The sequence below is a fragment of the Triturus cristatus genome, chromosome 6 (genome assembly GCF_964204655.1).
Source record: "Triturus cristatus chromosome 6, aTriCri1.1, whole genome shotgun sequence".
Lineage (NCBI taxonomy): Eukaryota > Metazoa > Chordata > Amphibia > Caudata > Salamandridae > Triturus > Triturus cristatus.
Window position 1 is genome coordinate 1,451,409,669 of NC_140589.1, and position 19,487 is coordinate 1,451,429,155.

The following is a 19,487-nucleotide window of genomic DNA, read 5'->3' on the forward strand; positions in this document are numbered from 1 at the left end:
ACACCAATAGTCACATATACTAGTTTAAAACATATGTAGTTACTCAGAAAGACACTATTGAGACAGGCATTCACTCACTAACATACCCATGCACACACTCATCCACCCATACAGTCCTGCACACATGCTGTCTTCAACACACATACAAACAGTGAGTCACTCATTCATGCACCTATGCACTACATAATACCCCCCCATCGAACCATACAGACACTCAGACACTCATACTGATACTCAAAAAACAACTAATAACCTATATAGACACTCATGTAGCTACTCACCAACCCATGCAGCCACTTATACACAAAGTGAGAGACTGATACAGAGATTTACATATTTAAACATTACTCACTAAGCCATGTATTCACTAAGATACACTTAGTCAGTTATACAATCAATTTTTCAAAAACAAATCATCCATTTAGACACTTATATACCCATTTATTCTTCCATCGACCTTGAGATATACATATATAAAACATATGTAATTTTCAGAAAAACACACATTCACTTGATGATGTCATCAGTGATGTCATCAGTGATGGCATTTGAGATGTCATCAGTGATATCATGAGTGATGTCACTGACCATGTCATGAGTGATGTAATATGTGATGTTATCAGCAGTGCATTGCGGACGTGCGAGTTATAGTTAGCTGAACTAACTATAACGGGGGAACTTCAATGGTTTTGTACGAGTGAAAAGTCCAGCTAACTATAACGCCCCTGAAACCTATGGTTTTTTCAGTGAATTTCTAAGGTTTCTTAAATGCTAACTCCTAACTTATAACGTGCCTGAAACCTATGGTTTTTTCAGTGAATATATATATATATGTATGTATATATATATATATATATATATATATATATATATATATATATATATATATATATATATATATATACAAAACCAGAGAAATTCAACAGTATAACTTACACCCTTGCAATACACTGCTTATGACCTCACATATTACATCACTCATGACATGGACAGACTCAACTAATGACATCACTGATGACTTCTCAAATGACATCACTGATGACATAATCCAGGGATTGTGAGTGTTTTCTAAATGTTACTGAGTGTTAAACATAAATACAAATGTAAGTGGCTGTGGGAGTGCCTGTATAGGTGAGTGAGCAGTTGTGTAATGGTGTATGGAAGAGTGTGTGGGTATTTGAGAGACTGTATACATGAATGAGTGGGTATGTACTATTTTTATGGTTGAGCAAGTGTGTGTGCCAGTGGGTGTATCAGTGAGAGGCTGTGTGAGTATCTGTATGGGTGAGTGAGTGGGTGTGTATGTGGATTTAATGGTGAATGAAATGGTGAATAAGTAGCTGTATGGGTGAGTGTGCAGGTGTGTCAGTGTCTGTAAATTGTAAATGAGAGGGTGAACGATTGGTTGAATGGGTGACTCAGCAGATACATATTTTTCTGTATGGGTGAGTGACAGGGTACGTGAGTGGCTCTAGGGGTGCAGAAATGGGTGTATAAGTGGGTGTATGGGTGAGTGGATGGGTTTGTGAGTGGCTTTATGGGTGAGTAAGTGAGTGAGAGAGAGGTTGTATGGGAGAGTATGTGCTTGTCTCAATGACTGTATAGGTTAGTGAATACATGTGTGAGTATATTTATGAGTGAGTGGGTGTATGTGTGAGTAACTATGGATGAGTGAGTGGGTGTGTGAGTGACTGTATGGGTGAGTGAGTAGGTGTGTGTGGCTGTATGGGTGACTGACACAATGCGTGAATGGCTGTACCGGTGTATAAGTGGGTGTTTTATTGTATATATGACTTGTAGTGTGAGTGGTGTATTTGTAGTGAATAGTTGCATGAGTGGCTGTATATTTGAGTTAGTGGTTGCGCTACTGGCTGTATGGGTGAGCTGATATATATGAGTGGATCTATGGATCAGTGAGTAGGTGTGTGAGTGTTTGGCTATCTGTGAATAGGTATGTCAGTGGTTGTATGAAAGTGGGAATATGAGATGTTGTATGGGGTGTAAGTGGGTATGTGAGTGATTCTGTAGATGATGTCATCAGTGATATCATCAGTGATGTCATGTGATGTGTCATCAGTGATGTCATTTGAGCTGTCATTAATGATGTCATGAGTGATGTCACTGACCATGTCATGAGTGATGTAATATGTGTAGTGATACAATGTGTGATGTCATAAGCAGTACATTGCAAAGGCGTAAGTTATAGTTAGCTAAGCTTACTATAACTGTAGAATTTCTCTGATTTTGTATGAGTGAAATACGAGCCTAACTATAACATCCTTGTAATCTTTATTTTTTTAAAGAATTTCTAATGCTTTTTTAATTCTATTTCCTAACTATAACGTCCTTGCAACCTTTGTTTTTTTCACTAAATTTCAACATTTAAAAAAAAATATTTCCTAAGTATATCCTGTTGAGTTTTAATTTCTGTGAAAGGAACATCGTGCCAGAATGAATTCTGCCCTGTGTATTTATCCAAGAAGAGGCCACGGTTTTGTGCAACACCACTACCCAAATGGAGTACTTTCTACTCGCTAACTAGTAAGTGTTACCCAGTTGGGTAAATGTATAGTGCATCTCCTACACTACAGCTGTGTAAAGAATGCAGAGGAAATATCTCCAATGACCTTGTGTGTCTGTAACTTTGCCAAATGATTGTTGCTCGAGGGTTTTCAACAGCTACATTTAAAAGGTGGAACTGCAGTGAAAACACACTTGGATTATTTGTACTTTACAAAAGTAAGAGCTTCTTTGGTAGAGATGCAATTGTATTCCTAGAAATCAAGAGCCTGTCTGCAAAATCAGTGGGAAACCCGCTCGGGGGGCCTTTTAGTAAGCTGTACATCAATCTGGCAAAAGGGCAGGAAGACGATGCATACCACTAATGTATATGGGGCAGGGCCAAAGGTGTGGGGCTTCTAGGCAAATTTACATACATCTAGTCTTAACAAATTAAACACAATCTATTGTTTCAGAAGCAGATGATAAGAAAGAACCCCCTCGCCACATAAAATATGTGAGATATTGCGCATGAGACAAACAAAGATGCAAACACCTCCATTGTGAATTACAGATAACTTTTCGGTGGAAATGCAGTGAAAACAAACTTGCTTTCCCTTGGCCATGTGTACAAAGCTAGGATGATTAGGTCTTCACAGGAGTGGAGTTTCAATGTGGGCACAGATCTGTAACTGCTTCCCATTGAGATTTCATTTCTGTGAAATGAGTTTAGTGTCAGAATGAAACCTGCCCTGTGTATTTATCCAAGAAGACGCCACCATTTTGTGAAACACCTCTACCTAACTGGAATACTTTCTACTGGCTAATTAGTAAGTGCTGCCTTGTTGGCTAAAAGAATAGTGCATCTCCTACACTACAGCTGCATAAAGGACACAGAGGAAATGTCTGTAACTTTGCCAATGTGATTGATCCTCAAGCGCCTTCACCAGATAAATGTACATGGTGGAACTGCAGAGAAAACACAAATGGATTATGTTTACTTTACAGAAGCATGTGCTTCTTTGTTTGCTGGATATGTGGGCCTACTTTTTTAATAGGTGGGGCTGCGTGGACCCCCTCCTTTCTTCAGAATGGCAGCCCTATGGAGGTGGTGGTCCCTGGGGCCAAGAATGAACTTGGAGGGAGGGTCATGTGACCCCCTCCCTTTTAAAAATACAGAAAGCCCTGGGGAGGTGGAGGGCCCAGTGGTGCGGGGTCCATCTGGCCCCTCACCTCATTTTTAAAATAGCCCTGGGTAGGTGGTGTTCACTGTGGCCCGGGGGTACCGTGTGCCCCTTGCAACATTTAACATATGAGCCTCAGGGAAGTGGTGGTCCCCAGGACACAATTAAGCCCCAGGATGGGGGTCCCGTGTGCCCTCTTCTTTTTACTTCCTGCATGCCCCGGGGACTTGGCCCATCCAAGGACTAAACCTTACAGAAGTACAGGAGCCAAAACGTCTTTTTTTTTTTTAAGTTTGTGCGGGGGGAGCTGCAGATCGGGTGCAGCTCCCGCTGAAAATTAAAACAAATAAATCATTTTTTTGCCCTGTCCGGGACCCTGCGGGACACTCCCAAGAGGCCTACGGAGTCAGGGGTTTCCTACCTTGCCACTTCTCTTTATTTTATTCTATTTTATTTTTGGGACTCTGCTTCAGCTGAGTCCCAAGTTGGCTGCCAACACTTCCTGGTTGAAGCATTGGCAGCCAATCACATTTCAACATGGGGACTGTTGGATCCTCCGAAGATCCGCGTCCCTATACATAAAAATTTTAATTTCTTTTAATACTTCCATAACTACTGAATGGATTTGCACCAAGTCAGAAAAGGCCACTTCTCTGGACCAATATCTACCTTTCTGCCAAATTTGTTGTAATTCCGTTCGGCATTTTGGGCTGTAGTTGTTTCTAAACTTCCTATGGAAATTAACATGGGAAAAGCAAGTTTTGCCCCCCCCCTTTTTAGGCCCCACTTGATGGATCACCCTGAAGCTTTCCATGCAGGGCTAAATTCACCGGGGCACTTTTTGGGGATAATTTTGTGAAGATTTGTCAACCAGTGCCAGAGATATAGGCAAGTCAGAAAATGATTTTTCTATGGGAACTAGATCCTAACTATAACTACCTACTGGCGACCACCTGTAGGTTTTATATATATATATATATTATCTACTGGCGGTCGCCAGTAGGTAGTTTTAGTTAGGACCACGTTCCATAGGAAAAACATTTTTTCACGTGCTTATAACTTTGGCGTCGTTTGACGAATCTTTATGAAATTTTCCAAAATGTTTCTCTATTGTGATCAGCTCCTACCTTGAAAGTTTGGGAGTGATTGGTCAAGGGGGAGCTGAGAAAAAAGGGGGGGGGGGGTCCCAAAACGTGTTTTCTCAATGCATTTTTTATAGGAAACTTTAGACAAGGCTACAGGTCAAACTGCTCAACGGAATTACGCCAAATTTGGCAGGGAGAACGGTCTTGGTCCAGAAAGCACGCTTTTGTTGAAATGGTGTAAATCCGTTCAGTAGTTTTTGAGATATTAAAGGAAATAAATATATTATATCTGGGCAGAGCCTAACTCCTGAGCACGAGCTTGCCTCTGATTGGCGGCTAATTCTTCAAACCAGGAAGTGTCCTCTGATTGGCTGCTAACACTTCAAACCAAGAAGTGTTAGCAGCCATCTTGTGCCTCGCATCGAGTGAAAATATAAAACAAAGGTGCCGGGGGCAATTTAATATACCGGAGCTCTGTCTGTGCGAGATATCCCTTTCACGCTCCCTCTGCCCACATCACCAGCTTGTGGCTATGCCTTTAGAAGGCAGTCTGTCGACTCGCAGCTCTCTACCTTTGCGAGCTAGTACGCTGCTGTGCCTCTTTGCGAGTGGACGCGCCACATTTGGCAGGGAGAAAGGTCGTGGTCCAGAAAGCACACTTTTGTTTATACCCTTTCATGCTCCCTCTGCCCACATCACCATCTCGCAGCTATGCCTTTAGAAGGCAGTCCGTCGGCACGCAGCTCTCTACCTTTGCGAGCTAGTACACTGCTGTGCCTCTTTGCGAGCGGATGCACCACAGTTGGCAGGGAGAAAGTTTGTGGTCCAGAGAAAGCATGCTTTTGTTTATACCCCTTTCACGCTCCCCCTGCCCACATCACCAGCTTGCAGCTATGCCTTTAGAAGGCAGTCCGTCGGCTCGCAGCTTTCTACCTTTGCGAGCTAGTACGCTGCTGTGCCTCTTTGCGAGCGGACGCGCCACATTTGGCAGGGAGAAAGGTCGTGGTCCAGAAGGCACGCTTTTGTTTAAATTAGGTAAATCCGTTCAGTAGTTTTTGAGAAATATCATATTGTACAGATATCGATATTTGAGAATTCTGACATCTGATTGGTTGAGGCGTTACGAGCACAAGCTTGAGGCTCATTGGCTGCGAACTGTTGAGACTAGGAAGTGTTGGCAGCCATTTTATGATTCAGTCCGTCAGCTCGTATCTCTCCGTAGTTCTACCTCTGCGAGGCAATACTGAAAATATACCGGAGCTCTGTCTGTGCAAGATTCCCGTTTCATGCTGCCTCACCCCACATCACCACTTCGCAGCTATGCCTTTAGTAGCCAGTCCGTCGGCTCGCAGCTCTCTACCCTTGCGAGCTAGTACGCTGCTGTGCCTCTACCTCTGCGAGCTAGTACACTGCTGTTCCTTTGGGAGCGGACGGCCTGTAGTTCTCCCTCTGTGAGTCGAGCCCATGGGCCGCAGCTGTCCCTCTGCAAGCCTGGGTGGAACTGTTGATAAGTCACACTATATGAGGATTGAAAAGCCATTTTGTGAATCAGTCCGTCAGCTCGCATCTGTCCGAGGCAACTCTGAAAACATACCGGAGCTCTGTCTGTGTGAGATACCCCTTTCACGCTGCCTCTCCCCACATCAGCAGGTAACTCACCCTCTTCCCACATCACCAGCATACCCCCAACAACCTTCTTGGGCCTGCAAGTCTCCCTTTGCCAACCACCGGTCGGCTCGCAGGTCTTCGGGTGCGACTTCTCGGGCCCGCAGTTGTATCTGTGAAGCCAAGACTGGAAATATACCACAGGTCTCTCTCTGCGATATACCTCCTTCACGCTCCCTCTCCCCACATCACTGTTCCTCAGCTATCCCTTTGGAAGCTGACGGCCCACACCTTTCCCTATACCTGTTGGCCCGCAGCTGTTCCTCTGCAAGCTGGCCCGCAGCTCTCCCTCTGCAAACTGACGGGCTGCGGCCCTCCCTCTATGAGCCAGCCAGTTGGCTCACAGCTCTTCATCTACAAGCCAGTCCGCCGGCTTGCAAGTCTCTGAGAACAGATGCAATAGAGCCAATGATCATGCAGGTCAGACACCCAACACTGCTCTGACATCCCCCAGCAGCAGCTCCTTGTCTGCCATCCCCCCACCCCAACCCCCCACAAACAAATGTGACAGTCACATTAGGTAATCTGGAACGTAACATATTGGCTAATGTCGTACAATTATTAATGAGAAGATGCTTGTGAGGTTGGACAAATAAGAATCTTAGCCATGTATGGATTTACATATAAAACATTTTTATTTAAACAAAAGAACAAAATAAAAGTAGGTACAGGTATGGCGTGTCATCCCTCGACAATTTGTGACTCACAGCCTGCAAGACAAAAAGAAAGATAAGATGGTGCATCATGCGTCCAGCAAAGGATAGAGAGAAAGAGTGAGAGAGAGGAAGAGAGAGAGAAAGAAAGAAAGAGTGAGAGAGAGAGGAAGACAGAGAAAGAGTGAGAGAGAGAAAGAGAGAGAGAAAGAGTAAGATATAAAGAAGAGAGAAAGAGAGAAACAGTGTAAGAGAGAGGAAGAGAGAGAAAGAGTGAGAGAGAGGAAGAGACAGAGAAAGAGAGAAAATGTGAAGAGAGAGAAAGGAAGAGATAGAGAATAAGAGAGAGAAAGAGTGTGAGTGATAGAAAGGAAGAGATGGAGAGGGAGAGTGAGTGTTGACACTGGAGAAAATCTTCACAGCTCACCTTTCTGCCACCGGTGTGTCTCCAACCACGTGCCGGGATATAATGCAGCCCTCAAGTTTAGTCATCTGAAACATAGTATAGAAACAGTGATGGCAGAGTACATACAACTGCACACGCATAATTCTCTGTTTCACCCATGCGCACTCAGGCTGCTGCACTCCATCGACTCCCACTGCCCAGAGGTGTCTGCCCGCTGCTGCGCACCCAAGCTATTGCACCCCATCCACTCCCACTGCCCGGAGATAACTGCCTGCCGCTGCGCAAACAAGCCTCTCTGCTCACCTTCCGCCACCGGTGTGTGTCGAAGAGGGTCCACCATATGCTGAAGCAACCTCCTCACCCATTGTGTACACGCTGTGAAGCGGAGTTCAGGATGCAGGGTGAGTGTTGATTGCAGGATGGCCACGCATCATCACAGGCCTGCTAGAACAAAAAGAAAGATAAGATTGTGCATCATGCGTCCATCAAAGGAGAGAGAGAGAGAGAGAGAGAGAGAGAGAGAGAGAGAGAGAGAGAGAAAGAGGGAGAGAGAGGAAGAGAGACAAAGAAAGAAAGAAAGAAAGAGTGAGAAGAAGACAGGGAGAAAGAGTGAGAAAGACGAAGAGAGAGAGAAACAGTGAGAGAGAGGAAGAGAGAGAGAAAGAGTGTGAGAAAGAGGAAGAGAGAAACAGAAGAAGAGTGAGAGAGATAGAGAAAGAGAGAGAGAAAGAGTGAGAGAGAGAGGAAGAGAGAGAGAAAGAGAGAAACAGTGTGAGAGAGAGGAAGAGAGAAATAGAGTGTGAGGGAGAGAAAGGAAGAGATGAGGAGGGACAGTGAGTGCCCACACAGTGGACAAAACCCTCACATCTCACCTTTACACCACCGCTATGTCTCCAACCACGTGCCGGGAGCTAGTGGAGCCCTCAAGCTCCCACATCTGAAACATAGTACAGAATCAGGAATGGCAGAGTATATACGACTGCGCACGCCTAAATTGCTGTCCCGCCTTTGTGCATCCAGGCTGCTGCACATCATCCACTTCCGCCACCCAGAGGTGTCTGCCCACCCCTGCACACCCAGGCCTCACTGCTCACCTTTTCACAGACAAGGCACCCCCCACATCATGCAGCCCCGCTCCACAGCCACAAGGTCTCACATTTGGTGCTGCGTCTTGATTTTACCATGGCAGAGGACATACCAGTGCACCCACAATCATCACAGGTTGCACACCCGCTCAGCCCTTGTGGTGCCATTAACTCAGTGACCAGTGTGGCCACGCAAGTGGCGGTAAGCCCCCGCTGTTTGATGGCTCAGGCCTACACTGCGGTCCAGCAGGGCACACAAAACATGAGCTGTCTGGACTACCGAGATGGGCGATCATTGCAGGCTGCACACCCGCTCAGCACTTACAATGCCCCTACCTCAGTGGACCGAAATTCATTGTCCCGTGGCGGTGTGCCTGTGCCAAGCGCAGTGCATCCGGTGCACCAAGTCTGAAATGGAAATGGAGTGGCGCATGTGCGTCCGGTCATTTTTATTGGCAGGGTCACGTGTCCTGTGATGCCTAATATTGATGGGTGTGGTGTGGGTGTAAACCAGCCGTCAGCAGATCAGTACAATGAAAAGCAGGGCCATATAGCGTTGTTGTCCCTCCCTGTTTGTGTAAACGAATTGGGCTGGCCTGGCATATACCAGTCCTGCGTGAGGCTGTGAACAATGACTCTGGAGCTCTGGGCATGGTTCCGTCCTGGGCTGTATGAGGAATCAATTGATGCGGTTGTCCCTGTTGTAGTGGTGCCGCCACCCAGGCCACAAGTGCCAATGTGTCACCCTGTACTCTTGGTATTCTGTGCATTATTATTGGTGGGTGACTTGCATTCTTCACACATGTTTGGTTGCCACATCCCGCTACATTCAGCTATTGTGTGGCTGAGGGGCCATGCCATTTTTGGAAGGTCCACTGTCCTGTTGTGCGCTGCCTCAGTGGTAGTAGTGGGGGTGGCCCGGGGGGAGGTCCTGAGGGCAGTGGGTTATGTACCCTTCTTGGGTGTCGGAGGTGCATGAACAGTAGCTCTATGACATGTGTTGGTCTTCAGATGTGATTCAGGGCTGGGCTCCCTTTCACACTGTAGATAGTCGTCCTACTTTACACCAGTAAAAGGCAGATGTTACATTCCTACTGCTAACGCAGCTTATCGCCTGTTTTTGGAATGCACCGCAGATTTGGCTGCTCATTGAAAATATCGGGAAGTGGTGTTTTCGTGTTATTTTTGTACAGGAACGCCTACTCTGCATATTACTTGCGTTAGGTTGTTGCTCTAATTTGTGGCAATTGTTTTGGGCGGGTGCTATTACTGGAAAACTGGCGATATCGGCTGTTTTAACCAGGTTGAGAATGGAATGATAATTTAAAATCACTGAAAAAACTATAGGTTTAATGAACGTTATAATTAGAAATTAACATTTACAAAACCTTTGAAATTCACTGAAAATACCATAGGTTTTACAGACGTTATAGTTAGAAATTAGCATTTACAAAACCTTTGAAATTTACTGAAAAAACCATAGCTTTCAGGGACGTTACAGTTAGAAATTAGCATTTAAAAAACACCTTTGAAATTCACTGAAAAAAACATAGGTTTCAGGGATGTTATAGTTAGTTGGTCATTTCACTCATACAAAAACAGAAAAATTCGAACGTTATAGTTAGTAGAGCTAACTATAACTCGTGCCCCTGTAATGCACTGCTGATGACCTCACATATTACATCACTCATGACATGGTCAGTTACATCACTGATGACATCACTGATGACATCACAAATGACATCACTGATGACATCACTGATGACATCATCCATGTGATAATCTGATGCACCTCCTAACACCCTAATATAACCTTTGATACACCCAGTCTAAAATATGGACTACCATTTTCAAAACCATAGACAAATCAATAGCAGTTACTATATACCCACTGACTAATTCCTAGCTATACACACACATTTATTCATTCACCCATACAGTTGCTCATACATGCAGTCACTCATCAATACAGCACTATTATATGTACTCATACACCTATACAAACACTCATACACGTCACTCATCCATAGAGTTATTGACGCACCTAGCTAGTTATGTAAAGAATCAATAACACTGCCATTTACTCACCTATACAGTTATACATTCACCATCTAACCTATTCGTTCAGATACTAACATATACTTTCTCTCTTATACAATCACTGACACAAGCACACACTCATTTATACAGCCACTCTCACAATTACTCACTCTCACATATAGTCATTTATATACTCCAACACTCACATATAATGCCTTTCACATATGTAGTTACTCACACATATACCAATGAGACATACATTCCCTCACCAACACACTGATACACACATTCACTCACCTATACAGCTATTTCCACATGCACTAATGAACCCATACAGCCAGTAAATTATCCACTCACACATGTAGGCAGAAAGGCACACACCACCCACCCACCCCACACACAAACACTGAGGCACCCATACAGATACTCATGCAACTAATAAGTAATCCATATAGACAGTCATGTACCTAATCATCAACCCATGCAGTAGCTTACACAACAACTGAGAGACTGATACAGACACTCACACAGTTTAGTCACTAACCCATACAGTCAGTCACACACCTATTAAATGCTCCACCCACACACTTATATACCAACTCATTTTTCAATACACCTTGGCATTAACACATATAAAATATATTTAAACTTTACAGAAACACACATTCACTGGTTGATGTCATCAGTGATGTCATTTGATATGTCATCAGTGATGTCATCAGTGATGTCACTGAACATGTCATGAGTGATGTAATATTTGACATCATCAGCAGTGCATTGCGGGGGCGCGGGTTATAGTTAGCTCTACTAACTATAACGTTCGAATTTCTCTGTTTTTGTACGAGTGAAATGACCAACTAACTATAACGTCCCTGAAACCTATGGTTTTTTCAGTGAATTATATATGCAACTTTAATCTCTCCTCATTGGGGAAAGAAACGGCACTCAGGAACGGAATAACATCAGCCTCGATTTCTTTTTTTAATTAGGCCACTCCAGACAGGATGCGTTTTGGCTGAAAAACAGCTTTGATCATGTCTTTGGAGCATCAAGTTTGAAAAAATGCAGAGCACTCCGCACGGTGTAGAATTCTTTATTGCCACAACGTCAAGGACAACTCATTTCGGCTTTACAGCCTTTCTCAAGTCTTTAAAAAAGGCTGTACAGTTGAAATGTTTTTTGATACACTAAGGGTAAAGAATAATTGTATATTTTGGCAGTTATCTCAGAAACACTTGCGGGAGCACCAATTTAAAAGTAGACTGTTCTGATTGGCCCCAGGAGCTTTATTTCCCTTGGGCAATCTCGCCTGAGGTAGGCAGACTGCCAAAAAAGTGAGCACTTTGATTGGCTGCAAGCAACACAAGTAAAATGTTGCTGCCAAGCATTACAGGACTCATAGACTTAGTACCCTGCTCTGTAGATAAAACAAAAATGATATATGGAGCAGGGTAGGGACACCCTAATCCCCTAGACCCCATGGGGGTACCCAGAGGGACGCCCCAGGGCCAAAAAAGAAACAAACCAGCAAAAACATTTGTGAATTGTGAAACAAAAAAAATGGTGGCCATGCCACATTTAAATACTGTATGCCCCAGGGAGCATACCCCCCAGGGCTGATATCATATTTGGGAGGGGTGCTGCGTGACCGCCCTCCATGAGCCTTTAAAGGCCTTAGAGACTACACCCCTGGGGCTGAAAATTGTTTATATGGGGACGAGGGATGCACACCCCCCTCCTCAAGCCACCAGGGGTACTGGGAGCCCACCCCTAGGGCAGAAGTGAGCTTATGTGAGGAGGAAAACCACATGCCCCCCCTACCCATGCATCCAGAGGCCCTGGGGACCCCACACCAAGGGCAGACATTACTTTTTATGGGTAAATGGCCCTCACAGCCCTTCACTGATTCCCTGGATGCCCTGGAGAGCCCACCCCTAGGGATTATTACTTGAAGGTAGCAGGGCCACAAGGCCCGCCTCCTTTACCTAATATTGGCCCCAGGAACCCCAACCCCGAGGGAAAGGCTCAGATACTTTGTCCAAAGGAGCCCACCACAGGAAATAGCAATTTCCCTGCCCGCACCAGCACAGGCAGGGAAACCTGTGTTTGCTCTCACTTGGTGGGAACATTTTCAAAACTCCTGCCAAGCAGGAGCAAACACAATGTCCACTCCCAATGGACAGGAGCTTCAAACATGCTCCTGCCTGCTGGGAGCAGACTTTTCATCTTTTTCCCTGCCCGCACTGAAGCGGGCAGGGAAATAGATGAAATGATTGCTTCTGCCAACAGGGAGCAGCATTATTAGCAGCTCCATGCAGGTGTGATCAATACCGGCTCATGCTGTATGCGAGGAGGTGCTGTGGCCACAGGGGCCTGGAGGTCCCACCTGCCAAACCCAACAAAAGTATGGTGGGTGCCCTGAGTAGACACCAGGGGACCCACATTTGGTGGCACCAGGGGAGGGGCGCTGTGTGTCCCCTCCCACTTCAAAATACTGCCGGGTCCCAATGGATAGGTTCCTTGGGGTCAAAATCAGCTCAGGAAAGGGGGAACATTGCGTCCCTTTCAAAATGCTTATGTACCTTGGGGGATGGGGTCCCAGGGGCTGAAATCAGCCCTGGGAAGTGGCTGCATGCCCCTTTCCCAGAATAACTGATTCCAGGCCCCTTGGGATGGAGTCCCCGGGAGAACAATCATCCCAGGGAGCAGGCCTGTGTTGTCCCTTTCCCCTAATAAATGATGATGGGCCCTAGGGATGGGGTCCCCAGGGCTGAATTGACCCAAGGAGGGGGGCCATGTGCCCACCTCCCAAATAACTAACACCAGGTCCCTGGGATGGAGTCTCCAGGGCCGATGTCAGCATGGAGAGGGGCGCTGCATGCCCCCCTCCCCATGAACATTACACTGGGACATGGGAATGGGGTCTTCAGGCTCAAAATCGGCATGGGGAGGGAGGATGCATGCTTTCTGGGAGGATGCATGCTTCCTCCCTCTAAATATTATTAAGCCTGGGCGTAGTTCGCTGAGTTTTGCTACGCGGAACTTCGCAAAGTTAAAAAAAAACTCTGTGAAGTTCCGCAAATGGCAGAGTGTAGTGCAAAATGCTGTTCACGCTGGTCTTTCTGCCACTCGGGTAGAAATTCTACCCGAGCTCGCAGCTCGCGAGCAGGGAAAAAACTCTGCTGCACTAAGAGAAGTGGGGTTTTCTAGCATTCCGCGAGCTCAGCGGAGTGCGGAGTGCAGAAAACTCTGCGAACGGAGCAGAGTTCAGTGCCCAGGCCTAAATATTATGCCAGGCTCCAGTGTAGGGGAGCCAAATGCATCCCCTCAAAAGAGCACCGGGCCCTGGGAGACACGGGTCCCTGGGGTAGAAATCAGCCAGGGGAGGGAGTTTGAACACCATACTCAATGAAGGTTTCCTATACATATGTGGTTGATTGTTAATGTGAACTATGCTAGCTGAAAAGTGTATGGTATAGCGTCAATGTTTCACATACTTCATCCTTTCTATACCAAAGGGAGTTGTATCTATGATGCCAGTAACATTGCCTGAGATTTTACTGAGCTATTTTGTACTTACTGCCAGGCCTCTAATGCCATAGTAATTTATAGAGCAATATGTGGGAAAAGGAAGCTTGGATGACGTCAGTGATGTCATCAATAATGTCATTTGAGATGTCATCAATGATGTCATTTGAGATGTCATTAATGATGTCATTTGAGATGTCATCAATGATGTCATAAATAATGTCATAGAGCATGTCATGAGAGATGTTGTATGTGAAGTCATAAGCAGTGCATGGTGGGGCGCACATTATAGTTAGTGCTGCTCACTATAACTGGTGAATTTCTGTGTTTTTTAAGCTTAAAATGTTAATGTTGTCATTGACAAAAGGATTTAAATATAGTGTTACTTTAACCTTTGATACTTTCAGTAAATATATATAAACAAGAAGATCCAAGGGGAGCAAAAGGAGGTCAGGGATCAAAAAACAAAAAGTAACAAATAAAGGAAAAGACAACGATTTAATCATTAATATTTCTACAAAAATCTATGAATGAAAATCATTTAAAACTGTTTAATAAGGGATTGAGTTTCTGTTCGAATTCAAGATTCAGTCTCATAAATGTGAGAATTGATGTTTAAAAATTCTCAAGGAAGATTAAATTTGAAAACTTTTACACACAAAAACAGAAAAAAAGGAGGAAAGAGATAAAGCAGTACTGTCAACATTAACAGCAAGAGAATTAAGTCAGCAATGATCTCTAATGAGCCTGGAAACGGAGGCTTCTGTATCTGAAATGAGTGCTGTGGATGATATGTCAAATCTAAAATTATGTGAATGCTTATGCCCCAATTAAAAGTTTCGGCGGTGTGCGTGTGCAGGTTGAACTCCACGATGTGCCACAAACTGCTGAGACTTGGCACTGCCCCCATGGCAGAATGAAAGTTATTTGCAGTCTGGCAGGCGGACTGCGTGGCGCTCCAATGCCGATGCATCTTTTGAAGGCTGCAGTGCTTTTAGAAAAGGCACCGCAATGGGAACGTCTCACAAGGTTTCTGCACGGCATGGACTCAAAAATGCATGTTGTGCAGGAACCTTTGTGCATGCACACAGGGTGACACATGGTATGCCCCCCCCCCTGTGTGCAGGTAATGGGGTCCCTGTAGGGCCCCTTTTGTTTCTTCTCCTCCAAGGTTTACATGGAAGAGGAACAGCCATGCAAACCCTGGAAGAGAGGAAACTCATAATATGCTTGGCGGACCTCAGCGGTCCCACCAAGAATGATGCAGCCTCTGACCACTTGCCACCTCAAAGGAAATGCGGTTCCCTGGCCATGGTCCCAGGGTGGTCTTTCCTTTTCTTCTTTTTGTTTTTCATGACAATCAAATCATTTAATATGATGGTACTTTACCTGAATTTCTTATAGTAAACATATAATATGTTTGATATTTTTATAAACACTGGTGGAAAAGGTGTGCCATGTGCAAAGTGTGGTTAGCAGTCTTGCTGTTTTTAAATAGACATGGAGTAAAGGATTTGTCTCTTTGAAAGCGCAACTTGCACTTTAGTAACCTTATGACCCTGCTGAAGGCTACGACTGAAACACGTTGGTCTTCTGTTTTGCACCCATTAGGAATTTAAAATGAAGGGAAATGAATGGAGCAGTGCTGCTGTTTTCCTTGTCCTGTGAATGCGTGTTTGGCACAAATGACACAATTTTGGGCTTGTTGAGGAGCATGATATATATATATCATTCACGTTCTCCTCCCACTTGCTCCGAACTCAGGGCGGATGCTCTCCCCCCACTGCGAGGGCAGGAACTTGCTAGCTTATCAGCAACCTCCAAGAAAAATTGGGAGCACTCGCAGGGTCACATTTGTTAAAATATTTTTATTCCGCAACAGCTATTCCCATGACATGTTTCGGTGTAATTAACTTTTTCAAATGCTGGAAATAGACATGCCTCGGCGTGATCGCCTTCTTCAAATACTGAAAATGCAAAAATAAAACACAGAGTCTGGTTGGCTATAATATTTATATATATATATCAAAGCTCCCGTATCTACACCCTAGTCCGTGCACTTGCGGACGGGTGCATCTTCGCATGGGGGTGTAACCTTGCTGAAAATGAATGCTCCGTTTTACCAGTGCCCAATGCGCACAACGTGATGCACTCGTGGGGGATGAGTTCATAAAATATTTATTAGAACTCTGCAGCAAACAAGACGTGTTTCGGCAGTCGCCTTCGTCAGTATCAGGCGCGCCGGAAACGGTCCCCATTTTATCTTGATACAGAAGTGCGCTCATTCAAATGAACTGGCCAGCGCCATCTTGACATGGTACAAATACCATAATGCTGGTGTATTAGCAGCATCAAAAGCACATTATGAACAATATCACACTGAAATTCATTGCAAATACAATTGATCATATTGAAGATAAGGAATATTTCTACGGTTCAGCACGGTTACTCCCCAGTGCGAAGATGCACCTGTCCGCAAGTGCAAGGATTGGGTTGTCGCTCACTTCAGCTGCTATCCGGAAAGCTTTGAGGTAATTTATAAAGCAGGGGCTTAGAAAGAGAGGGTTCCCAAAATAGATTTTCCCCCTGCAATTTCCCATAGGGATTTTAGACAGAACTATAGCCCGAACCACTGAACGGAATTACACAAAATTTGGCATAAAGCTAGACTTTGGTCCAGAAAGAGTGTTTTTTGTAATTTGGTGTAAATCTGTTCAGTAGTTTTGGAGTTATTAAAGAAATTATATTTACATATATCTAGAAATATGGATCCATGCGCCAGTAGCCATGCAATGATTGGCTGGCTTAAAACTGAGAGAAGCAACCATTTTGTCAATTGAGACACGGTTCCAGGCGTAATAAAGTGAAATAGAGTATCAATGGTCAGAATAGAGGTTTCTTGACCCCATGGAACTGATAGAGGGGTCTGTGAGGGATCCCTCATTAGAAAGAATTTGTGGAGAAGTTTGTTTTGGGGTGAGTGAGGATCTGTGGATCCACTGTGTTGCTCCGCACACCAGTGTGATTCCATGATGGATCCATGGATCTAAAAATCCCAATAAAAAAGAACCCACTCACAGATCTACTCACATCTTCTCCCATACAGTCACTCATACACCCTCTCAAACACTCATACAGTCACCGATACATCCACTCAGAGAACCATTTACACACTCACTCACAAACCCACTCAGAAACTCTCACACTCACACATCCACTCACACAACCCTACACCCACTCACACACCCATACAGTCACTCACACATTCACTCAGACATCCAGAGAACCACTCACACACCCACTCACTGACCCACACAGGTATTCACACACCCAATCACATGGCCAGCTACGCTGCAGGCGGGGGTTGGTCAAAGGCCTTGTACAGTAAGGGATTGACTGCATGAGGGGGGTTGGTTGCAGGGCCTGGCTGCAGGCCAGCCCCTGCGGCCAACCCCTCGCTGTCCACAGCCAAAGGCTGCATGCAGCAATGGTTGGATTAATGTATGTGGCCTGTTATGGGCAGTAGTGGTTGTATAAATGTATGGTGATTAAATATTACTTTACGATAAAAAACCCATAGAAATTCACTGAAAAAAACAAAGGTTACAGGGACGTTATAGTTAATTGTGGGCAGAGTTGTACTCCTTGGTATTCAGCAGAGTTGCATAAAAACTCCATGAAATTCCTACATTTCAACTGGTGTGTGTGCTCAGTCTCCACATTAACAGATTCTAAGACCTAGAGTGAATTAAGGGACAGAGGGCCAGATGTACGACCCACCAATTTGTGACTCGTAAATTGCGTCACATTTGCAACTCACAATTTGTGACTCGCAAATTGGGATGCATAACAGTGTCTCAGACACTGTTAGCGGTTCCTAATGGGGTCAAAAATTGTATGCCTCATGAATATTAATGAGGCTGTACAATTTGGGACCCCATTAAGAATGGCTAGCACTTCCAGGGATGGTGGCCTGCTGGGGTCAGCAGACCACCATGTCTGGGACTGCTTTTAAATAAAGCAGTCCTTTTTTTAAAAACGCAGCCTGTTTTCTTTAAAGGAAAACAGGATGCATTTAAAAAAGAAAAATTAAACTTTTCAGTTTCATTTTTTAAGGGGAGGCAATGGTCTCTATGACTACTGCCTGCTCTTAAAAATATTTTCTCACATACTCACAAGGGGGACCGTTTACGAGTGGTTTACCACCTACTTAAAGTAGGTGATAAACTGCAAGTGGTTTGAGGCCGCCTCCTCCAATGCTAATGCATAGCCTACCACAAAAAGAGCCCCACACCCTGCCCATGACATGTGTATCACTTGCATGAGAAAGTGTAGCTCTGCACGGCTCCTCCCTTTCACCTTAGCATGCAGGAAGTTGTATGTGGCGCACTCTTTGTCAGTTTGCACGGCCCCCAGCACTTGCTCAGGGTAATGAATAGTGGCATGACAGACACCCAGTGACCCGCTAGTGTTGCTGATTAATTTAATTCACCCCGTGGAGCGGAGTGGCAGAATCATAGTAATTCCATGCTACAAATGTAACATGGAATTACTAAATTCCGCCAATTTCACCCATGGAATTAAAAATTCCACCCATCCCTAGTTACAGTCAGGAATTAGAATTTAAAAAAAACCTTAGAAGTTCACTAAAAAAACAAAAGTTGCAGGAACATTATAGTTAGGTTAACATTTTACACACCAAAAAATTGAAATTCTGCAGTTATTGTTATTTCAAGTAACTATAACTCATAACTATAACCTACACCCTTGTCATGCACTACTAATTACCCCGCATATTACAATACTCAAGACATCTTCAATGACATCATTGATAATATCACTGCAAGCTTTGCAGTGAAATTATTTATGAGAACATTGAATGACTGGGCTGTGAGTTATAATTACTTAAGATAACTATAACTGCCATATTTCTATGGTTTTGTGTATGTAAAAGCTGAACCTAACTATAATGTTCGAGTAACTTTTATTTTTTCAGTAAATTTAAAAGGTTTTTTAAATTTATTTCCTAACTACAACATCCCTGTAACCTTTGTTTTTTTCAGTGAAAAATGTATATATGTATATAGAGAGAGATATATATGATAGTTTTAACTAAAAAAAATAAACAAAGGACAAAGAGCTCTTACAGTTAGGAAGTGTAATAATATCTTACTACGAATCAAATAAGCTTCAGAAATTCACTGAAAAACTAACGTTAGAGGGGCATTATAGCTAGGTGAAAAAAGCAGTTGGAAAGTACCATTTTAAATCAACAAAACCACTGCTATAGTTATCTCAAATTACTATAACTCATGCTCTAAAGTATCCCAGCAACACTGCTT